Source organism: Sinocyclocheilus anshuiensis, unplaced genomic scaffold (assembly GCF_001515605.1).
Source record: "Sinocyclocheilus anshuiensis isolate Anshui unplaced genomic scaffold, SAMN03320099.WGS_v1.1 scaffold2284, whole genome shotgun sequence".
In the NCBI taxonomy this organism is placed as follows: Eukaryota; Metazoa; Chordata; class Actinopteri; order Cypriniformes; family Cyprinidae; genus Sinocyclocheilus; species Sinocyclocheilus anshuiensis.
This window is the reverse complement of record NW_015542461.1, coordinates 123,405-134,522: the sequence shown is the minus strand read 5'-3', so window position 1 is coordinate 134,522 and position 11,118 is coordinate 123,405.

Here is an 11,118-nt window from a genome sequence, read left to right as displayed (position 1 = left end):
ACTGATTTCTAGTCGTGTCCTCTTTTGGAAGGCCAAACAAAGTAGTTTCATTTTCACAACGAAACACACAGCGTCACACACGGCGGGCGGGCTTGAGAACGGCCTGGCTTATGCACCAAGAGCTTGTAACACTCCAAAGAGAAAGGAAAAATTGAAAATCGCATCATATGACCCCTTTAAAACAAATGAACAAAATTATAACTGAAATAAAAATGAAGCTATATAGAAAAAAAAAATACAAAAAAATGACAAAAGCACATACTAAAACAAAATGAAAATTAAAGTGAAAACTGAAAATATAGAATTAAAAACTAACTCAAAATATTAAATAAAACACTACAATATCATATGAATAATACAAAAACACTGGAACTGGCCTTAAGTGTGTAACAGAGTGTAAATATTTAGTATAGTTAGCATTTAGTCAGCATAGAGTGTATGCAGTTTAGTATATATATCCACATCAGCAAATATAGAGGCAGTATTGATTACAAGATATATTGAGCCAGTACAGAAATCTAGTCAATACAGAGTCAGTGTTGGGTATAGACAGTTCGTATATAGTCACTACAGTATAGCAAGTGTAGATCTAGTAGAGAATCAGTAGTTAGTACATAGTCAGAATAGAGTATATGCTGTAGTATATAGGCATTATAGAGTACAGCCTTACCAACACCTCGTTGCAAATATCGCGTAATTCCGCCTCCACCTTCTCCCTGTACTCCTTCACCATCTGAAGTTTCTTGTCGTTGCCCTCGGTTTTCTGTTCAATACTCGAGATAACCCTCCAGGCCGACCTCCGGGCCCCGACGACGTTCTTGTAGGCGACGGAGAGCAGATTCCTCTCCTCGTTAGTGAGCTCGGCTCCCTGCTCCGTCACCTGCTTCATGCACGCGGCCATGTCATCATAGCGCTCCGCCTGCTCCGCCAGCTTGGCTTTCTGAATCAGCTCCGTCTTATCCATGATTTAATCGTTTACACTCCGTGAAATGGCGAGTCCGGCAAAGAGGGGAGGGAGAGAAAAACAGTGTGTAAAGGGGGAAGAGAATAAGCTGGCTGGCCGAAGCAGTGAGGGTGAAGCGACCCAGGAGCACCTGAGGAGAAATAAAACCTCAGCTATCACTGAAGCAAGTACGCAACATCAACTGAGGCGAGAATTAAGACAGAGCGTTCAGATTGAAAGAAATATGGTATTTTTGCATATTTTCCCGGCTTTCAGTTTGTCAAAGAAGTGTTATGTTACACAATGCATATTTTAAGATGTGCATTTAAATCACGTGAAGCGGTTTAGAGGCACACATCGTTATACGTTGATCGCTACTGTCCTATTAACCTTATTTAAATCACAAAATAAATAGCATGGTGATTTTAAGATCAAATATAAACCCTTACATTTCTCCTGCTTGAGTTACTCAAGCTTGTCTGATTTAATAACTTACTGTCCATAAACCAGCCAATGGCTAACCTGCTACTATCGTTAAATGACCACGACGAGTGCCACGAATCCCTGTCACTTCCAGCAAAGTTGTCCTTGAGTCATGTAGATACGTTTTAAAGATTGTAAATAAATGGCAAATTATTGCATAGGTTTTGAATAAAGCGTAGTTCACCTGATAGCGCGTGCAATTGACTGGGATAATTTCTGACAGCTAGTAACTAACGTTACTGCACTCCTGTCTTTTGAATTTTACGAAATAACGCGTGGCAGCGAACGGTACGATCAGAAAAGATCATATTCATTATATAACTGAAGTAAGGAACCATATACGACGGGGAAGAAGAGGTATGAAAAATTACCCACCTTGAAGAACGGTATCAATCAGCTACTCCGCGAAAGCTATATCCGGTTTGGGTTGGAGGGAGAAAAGATTCGCCTTCACCTCAACCGAACCTGAAAGGTGGGCGTGGCTTTTAGAACACACGTCCACTCGTGCCTCGCGTTCTAACGTCAGTCAAACTATATTGACCAATAATCAATAAGATATTTAAACAAAGGCGGGGTTAGAGGAGGACCTTCTGAGACCAACGGGGTTTACGCCGTTTAAGCAAGTGAGAGGACGTAATTATCACGATGGTTACGGCCCCCCCCCAGATTCTTGTGCACTCAGCGGGCGTGGTTGGATTTAGAAAATTGATGATGTGCAAATGTTAGATGTATTTACAACATTGTAAATATAGTATATCCACTTTTACTTTGTATTTGTGTCCAAATATTTGGAGAAGTCTAAACGTCCTACTCACATGTAGGGTTGTCTGTAATTATGTTTGTGTATAGCTTTTTTACACTTTGATGCTGGCCTCAATTTAACTGTATTTAAAAGAACTGCTTAGTATAAACACTATACATGTACGAGCTGTGCATGAATTGCTTTGATAAGAAGGTGTCTGCTAAAAATATGTACACATGTACACATTAATGTAAATGATGAAGTTAATTTGAATGTTCATAGATCCATATGCATCTATTAATCTTTTAAATAATATTAAATGGTAGCGTAAGATGTGCAAAAATTTTCAATGCTACACCGACAGCCCAACTCCATTAATTTAATCAATAGATCAATCATTATAAATGTTTTCACTAATGATGCACAAATTTACAGAGAACATCAAAGGCAAACATTATGTTACATTTAATGCATACAATGAATGAATCAAACAAAATAAATAAGTATGCTATCACTTAGCCTACTTTGTGTTCATGCCAGTGATCATAGCTAAAAAAGTTGTAAGAACATTTTATGTTTTCATTAAGTTATGAAAAAGTTATTTCTAAATGTTGTCTGTACGTTCGAAATGCCCAGTTAAAAAAAAAAGACATTATGTGAACGTTTCCTGTTAGCTCTATTATTCATTGTGCTTGACTTAAGACGTTGTGAAAAGTTATAAGCAATAAGTTATGAGCTTTTTCCTAAGACATTAAAGGGTTAGTTCACCCAAAAATGAAAATTAGCCCATAAATTACTCACTCTCAAGTCATCCTAGGTGAATATGACTTTCTTCTTTCAGATGAATCCAGTCGGAGTTATATTAAAAATTGTCTTTGATCTTTCAAGCTGTTTAATGCCACTCAACAGGTGTTCCATGCATCAGTCCAAAAGAAGTGAAATAAAAATCCATAAAAAAAAAAGTGTCTCGCATGGCTCCCGGGGGTGAACAAAGGCCTTCTGTAGCGAATCGATGCATTTCCTGTTAACAAACGTTGGTTTTCACGAGACTCACCGGCGCATGTGCAAAGCTGAACTCATACGTCATCCGCCCGGAGCTGCTTCCGTGTACAACTGTTGGAGCAAGCTACATTAAAGTGATTATTACGTTTTGAATATGGATATTTTTCTTACAAAAACGCATCGATTCGCTACAGGAGGCGTTTGTTCACCCCCCGGAGCTGTGTGAGACACTTTTTTTTTATGGATGGGCACATTTAATTAACTTCTTTTGGACTGATGCATGCAAAACCCGCTGAGTGGCATTAAACAGCTTGAAAGATCAAAGACATACACATAAAATATAACTCCGACTGGATTCGTCTGAAAGAACAAAGTCATATACACCTAGGTGGACTTGAGGGTGAGTAATTTATGGGCTAATTTTCATTTTTGGGTGAACTAACCCTTTAAATGCAAGTAAAGAAAAGAAACACTCAAAATTGACTTTTAAATTAAAATACCCAAAACTGAACCAACAAAAGGAATAAAATGGGGACTGGATTGAAAGTAGTGGACCTTTAGCTCCATCGGACTCGGCTCCACGGTCTGACTCCACAATAGGTCACATGGCCTGCTCTGAAACAGGAAAAACTGCAGATCAGTTACCGGGAATGAGCTCTTGCCCTGTAATCCCATCCTTTTGTTATGCCCCAAGGACTGGAAGGGTGTATGGTCTTTTTATCACTGAATGAAGCTTTTCTGATTCATGACATTGCATTCCTGAACTCTGTTGTGCAACATATAAATACTTTACATTTTTACAGATCAACTTTCACTGGATCTTCCAACCAGCTCATATTTCACTGAATCACAGGAACATAAGTAATAGAGGAGCTAATAGGCCAGTTTTACCTTCTGTTTAAATCTTACACCACATTACAGCACTGTCTTTCAAAATCTTCCACTTTATACTTCCACTTACTCCACTTTATATCCTTCTATCGGGCTTAAAATGATATGGGGATATTACAGTGATAGAGTGCAGTAATATGCTGAGCCTCCTTCTCAGCACACATCCACTTGACTTATCTAAAACTCACATGGAGCCTGAGAGCTGTGGCGAATGTGTGAGAGTCTGCATATGATGAGTGCTGGGCATTTATGTGAAATTTCTGAACTGCTGCTCCCTCTCTGGCCTCAGGGCAAACATTCATAGGGAGCAGAAGAGAAAGAGGGAGAGGGAAAGTGTTCCCTGATTAGAAAAGCCTAAGATAGGGAAGATGTTTCCAGTGAGGTTGATATATGGGACTATAAGTACCATTTACAATCATATATGATGAATAATACATTTTTTATATTTATGGGGCAACATAAAAGGAAATAAAACAATATTGTTTTGATTAAAAATCATGTAAATATAAAGGCAACCAGAGGAGCACTATTCTAATAAAGTGTAGATATAAGGGTCAAAAGTGATACAGCATTTTATTTTATTTATGTTAGTGATTGATTGATTGATTGATGTACAAAAATGTTTGTTTTTTTTTGATAACTTTCAAATACTTTAGCAAATGATGCACCAAAAATGTCTCATTTAGTAAACGTGGATCTCTTCAGAGTGAACATTTATTACTTTTATTAACCTTTCTCTTATTTGACAGCTACTGAAAAACATTTAATCATGAAATAGTATTATTTATTACCTTCAACAGAACCATAATATATCATTCTTCTATGCTTTAACTATTTCTTGTATCCCTCCCTGTTGTAGCTTATACTATTCTGGACAATGTTTGAAACTTTGTATTGGAAGGACTTGTGCTCATGCCTCCTAAGAGGAATCACTTGTTGTAATTCTTATTTGGAAGTTGCTTTGAAAAAAAAAAACTTCTGTAAATGAATAAATGTAATAATATCATTTTTTTCCTTTATATATGTCTCATATAACAATATCAACGTGTAGACAAAGTGTAGATTAATGCAGTAGGTTTTCAAGTGTTCTCATGAGCTATATAAACCTGTAACATTTTAAAAAGATTAAATATTAGATCAAGTTTTACAAATCAGTCTTTTGTCATTGTCAGTCTTTTGGATCGGGAAAATTAGGCAATGCATAGTGAGATACACATCATACTGTATGTAGTGAACTTCATTGTGAGCACAGAGCAAGATAAACCCTTCAGTGAAATGCATATTGCATCGCTCACACCCTCGCCCATCTCTCCTCCACCTCCTCCCAGCCCGTCTGCTGTCATGCATGCTCGCATTTAAACTGGATCAGTCAGGCTGTCGGCTCACACTTTCTGCACAGGCGGGCACTATTACGTAATGGGTTCTTTTTCAGGGAATAAGAAGGAAAAATGTCCCAGGGTATTGTCTCGTCTCCTGAAAACCTGCCTGGAAACAAAGCTTACTCAGACTTGTTATCATGGCCACATACAATAGTTTCTATTTACATTTCCTTTCAACCCTTATCGCAGTCCAATGTTACAGCATCCAAAAACAGAAAAACAAGCATCAGAAAGATTGTTCTGGGAGTGACCTGAGCAGAAATGAACTCAGTGGGGTATTTCATAGACGACTGTCTCAAATGTGCCTGAGCATGACTGTCCTCGGTGAACCTGTGATCCAACACAGATGAATCAGAGGCTTTGATGGAATCACATCTCTGAGGACTATTATCTTGTCATCCCTCTTCTTCTCCACTTTATCAAGACAGCAGCTGAAATCTGCTTGCTCCTGTCCTCTATTATTTTTCTGGAATAAGCTTCTGATTATGTTGATATTCAACAAGAACAGTCGTGTTTATATATTTTAACTTACGATTAAAGTTAATAATTTAACATTTTGTTTATAATTATTATAATAACATTCTATATAATGGATCCTTAAACAAATGAAAATTCTTATCAATTTGATAAACCAATTTTGGAAGTGGCATCTGCTGATGAAAGAAACTTTGGCAATAATTTTCACCGCTGGCACCATCTCAGTTTATTTAATCTCTAACTTCTCTTAGCTTGGCTGCATCTGAGCAGGCTGAAAATTGAAGAGCAATGGCTCTTTAAACACAATTTAAAGAGTTTCTGATGTTATTGAAGGGAATGGCATAGCCCTATTACATTTCTGGGGTCTTCCAAGAGCAGGAGGCAGATGGAAGCACGCTTTGATGTATGGCGTGGGACAACTTGGGCACAAGTTATTGTCGCCCTCATTCTGGCTCTTTCAATATGCTGCTGGCCATCAGGGTTCATTTGTCATTTTACAGAAGCTGTTAAAGTATTTAACACTGATGCTAAATATGGCTGCTGTGAATGTTCTTGGGCAGAATCTCCCATCTGTGCATGTATGGGGTTCTGTAAATCCCCAGAAAAATGTGACATGTCCAAAAAGTAAGAATGCAGTGCATCCAGTGTTGGGGAAGCTACACACTTAAAAATAAAGGTTCTTTATTGGCATGGTTGGCATCTATGGTCCCATGAAGAACCTTTAACATCATCAGTGGTATCTTTTAATGCACAAAAAGTTTTTAGAGTGGAAAAAAATGTTAGATTAAATGTTCTTCTCACTAAGAAATAAATGGTTCTTTTAGGAACTGCTCACTGAAAGGATCTTTGGAACCAAAAATGGTTCTTATAGCTTCTCTGCAAAAACCCTCTTTTGGGACCTTTATTTTTGGTGTATTTTGAAACTGTAGCTTGAGAAGTTACTAAACATGTTGAAGTAGTTATAGTTAAGCTACTGATTTGAAAAAGTAGTTAGCAACACTACAAGCTACAAACAAAAATAGCTACATTAGCCAATATGTTTTAATTATTAAAAACATAACTTTCTAATTATATAATTTATATTTTTGATATAATTTAATTTAATTTATATTTATACACACATTTTTACCATATTTTCCACATATTTATACCTTATTTTTGCTAGCACAAAAGCAATAAGGGATTTTTAACTAGTGATTAATTTACATGAATTGTCTCAGTGAACTAATTAGTTGAAATTAATCACAATCCATATGAAAGAGAAATTAACATTTAGAAAGAACCAAATTATTACCCCATCTCAGACATTAAAAAGCTATAACTTTTGATCATGCTGCACCACTACACTTTAGAAACAGTAGCTTGTTGTTTGAAAGGAGAAAAACACCACTGAATAATAGTTCAGTTAGTAGAATCACTATTTTTACTTAGTTTTGCATGAATTTGCTGTAAATCTCAAATCATAAGGGAGCTTTTACAACAATCCAAAAAATGGATCAGTGTTAAAGTCACCACATTTCTGGCAGTATGGGTGTTCTATAGTTTAAAGAGAAAATGACTGCCTGTGGTGCTTCTGTCTAATGCTTTTGTTGCCTACACTGTGTTATATAAGTACAATCTGTGATCACAAGCGTAATGTATAACACTAGCAGACAGATGCTTTATCACATCCTGTATCCGGTCATTTGAGCCAGAAGCCAAAGGCAAGGCTTACTTTGCTGTGGTTTCTATCAGATGCAATACAAGCACAAACAGTCTTAGACATTTTCTTATTCCTTCTTTTTTTACATCACCGACACACATAGTCAAACATTCCTTTGGTTTGTTCTTGGGCACACAAGCATGAATTTGCAGCAATTCCATTCAGTGCAGTAAGGGCGTCTCTCTCCAGACCCTGATAGCACATGGTGCTCTGGTTTGGCAGAATACCAGCGGGCTGCTCTGTCCTAGAGAGAGTGAAAGGAAGAGCCCACATATGGAGTCCGTAGACCACTCAGCCTCAAAGCGTGCCTCAGCTCTCAGGGTGATGAAATATTTATTGAGCGTGCTCAAACACAGTGAACGCTTCCTCCATTTTTAAAGTGGCACAGAAGTGGCACTTCTCATCATATTGGCCATAATTCAATCAGGTTATCATCTGGCGATCGTCAAATGCACACACACACAGCAGTCTGGCTGGGGAACACCCCTCTACGATAAACACATAGGGTATTTTTACTTCCCTTGACAGGGGCCACTATAGTTAACACTGTCAACACTAACTCTATAAATCTATTTATATTGCATACCTTTGTAACTTCAGCAGATAGTTGAGATCAGCTTATATTTTTCTTACAGCGCACAATTAATAAATGCCAGATAGCTGAGATCAGCTTATATCTTTCTTACAGCGCACAATTAATAAATGCAGAGTGCTGTGCAAATCACTTTTTGTTGGTATCAGTCTGTCATTTTGCATATGCTTCATTGTTAATGCATCACTTTAAACATTAATGAAACCGGTACAAAATGCACAGCATTTAATTAATCACTAGATGTCAGGAATTAGTAATTTTTTATAGACCTTAATCAGGTTAGACACCATACTGAATTTAACATGGATGAAAACAAAGCTGTGAGGGATAGACTTACAGCCTTTCCAATGGCACAAACTGTATAAAGGTCCTGGATCAAGTTTTTGCAAATCACAACTTTTAAAAAGGTGTTTGTCTACTGAAAGACATTGTCAACTGAACAATCCCTCATAGCCTCATTTTCATTCCTGTCAAACATCCTGTTAGATGTTGCTACCCTGAAGAGATCTGGAGAAAAAACATGCCTAAATTACATATTCATAACTAAAAAAAATTTTTTTTAATGTTTAAAAATGTATATACATCAGCATATGTTTGAGTTCTGTTTTGAGTTGGACAGAGTTTTGCCCTCATGTGTTATACTTATAGACCCTAGTTTTTCCCTGTGTATTTATAGCCCTAAATTCAGTTGTTCCTTGTCCATTATTTATTGTCTATGTTTGCAGGTTGTTCTGTTCTCTTATCTAACAGTTATGTGATATGTTGTTATTTTATTTTGTGATCTTTGTCCTTTTTGCAACCAAAAGCTGCATTATGAGATATGATCTGCAGTAGTACACTCATTGCAACATTTTTGCCTTTTTTTAGCCAGCAGTCCAAAAAACAACAACTCACAACTCAACTATTTTGGCCTGTTATATCGTGCGTCACCCATGCAAGACGTTTGACTGAAATAAACACAGTGTTTTTATTGTGTTTAACCCAGTTTGTATGCAGTTGTTTGTGGGTATAATGTGTGCAAGTTGAAAGTTGCAAAAGTTGCAGTGTAGCTATCATGATTACAAGCTTATCTTATTCAAACATCTCCTTTTTGTTTGCAAATCACCTTGTGCGGCTTTCCCTAAGCATGTCATTGTCCATAATTACTTTGAGGACTTTTTTGGCTGCTTCAGAAGAGTCTGAAGAGTTGACTATCAATAATTCATGTTGTTTTATCTCACCTTGTTTGATACAAACCAGAAAGCTCAGGATCTCTACTGTGTTGCTGCTTCCACCCACATTGCCTCATTATCCGGTGAAGGTCTGAATAAAGCATAGATATTAAAAATGTGTTTTGAGATACTGCTGCAGCATTCTAGTTCACACAGATTTTTGCAATCTATATGAACGCATCACTCTTCTGCTTAACTTTAACATATATAATGTATATAAAAAATGGACTACACACTTTAAATACTAAACACTGAAGATGAGTTAGAAAACAAACAGGACACTTAAAGAAGCTTAACCTTGAGTGAGCGGGTGAGAGATGGTGGAAGGACAGTGCCTGGAGCAAAGAAACTAGTGAGACATGCAGCCTCAGTCTGGTCATGAGATTTCATCACTCTAAAAATACATCCTCTCAAAAGCCCAAAGAGCTTTTCTGTGCTGTCAGTATGTGTGTGTGAGTGTGTATGTGTATGTGTTGAATAATGAAGTGTGAGAGCAGGCAGAGCATGCACAGTGTACAGATTCTCCTCAGGACAAACCACGGTTTTGCCACATCATTTGGACTCTGCCCCTTTGTGGAAAGAGGGAGTTATACTGGGCTCTTCTGTAGTTTGCTGTGCTTTGCATTAAAGGGATGCTCCATCCAAAAAATGAAAATTCTCTCATCATTTCCTCATGCTGTCCCAAATGTATGACTTTCTTCAAATGAACACAAAGATCTTTAAAAAAAAAAAGTTATCACTGTGAGTCCATGTAATGCAAGTGAATAGTAACCCAAAAGTTGATGCTTCAAAAACCACACAAAGCAAACATGATGGTATACAATCTCAGTGCATGAATCAATGAACCCACTCATTACAGTTTGTCAGAAATGATGGATTATAGTTTTCATTTTGTTTCTTCGTTTGTGTTCACATAAAGAAAGTCATATACAACTGAGATGACATGAAGAGAGAAGAGAATGAGAGAATGTTCATAGGTGGAGTATCACCGAAATTCTCCAGCTTTCTTAACTTTATAACATGTAAGAATTTCATGTTCATGTTATTAAGAATCACATTTTTGTGATAAAAGTGCTTGATGCATAAAACACTGCCAATGTCAGATCCCAAAACTTATAAAAAGGCAATTTATTGACAACAAGCTGCAAAAATTACTTTTTTACTGAATATCTGCACGGTTGCTAATACTAATTTTACACAACAGTTTAATAAACATTAAGTTCATTAAAATAATTGACCAAAACATTGTCAATTTTGACAGTTTTTACTTTATTTAGCCAGCAAACATTTTTCCAAACAAAGCAGAAAAGTTGTGTCTCCCAGAAATATAGTGTTTTGTTTTTGCCTTTTTGTTCTGCATTTTTTAACAACTCAGGTGAGTCAATGATTCAATGGCCCATTCATTAACACAGTGGTCACTTGCTTTGTTCATGAATGAATCTTATGTGGAGTATCCCTTTAATCGTCCAGTTTTCTTCACTTGATGTATGAAATGTAAACAAATGTGTAAAAATGTCAAATGTAACATAAACATAATGCTTATGTTATGAAGAATCAAATGTAAGTGCTTGATGTATGAAATACTGTAAGTTTCAAATCTCAAAACTTTAAATTGGCTATTTGACCACCAAGCTGCAACTTCTGTTTTGACATGAAATAGATGAATATATTTGGTACATTTCTGCTGTACTAGACA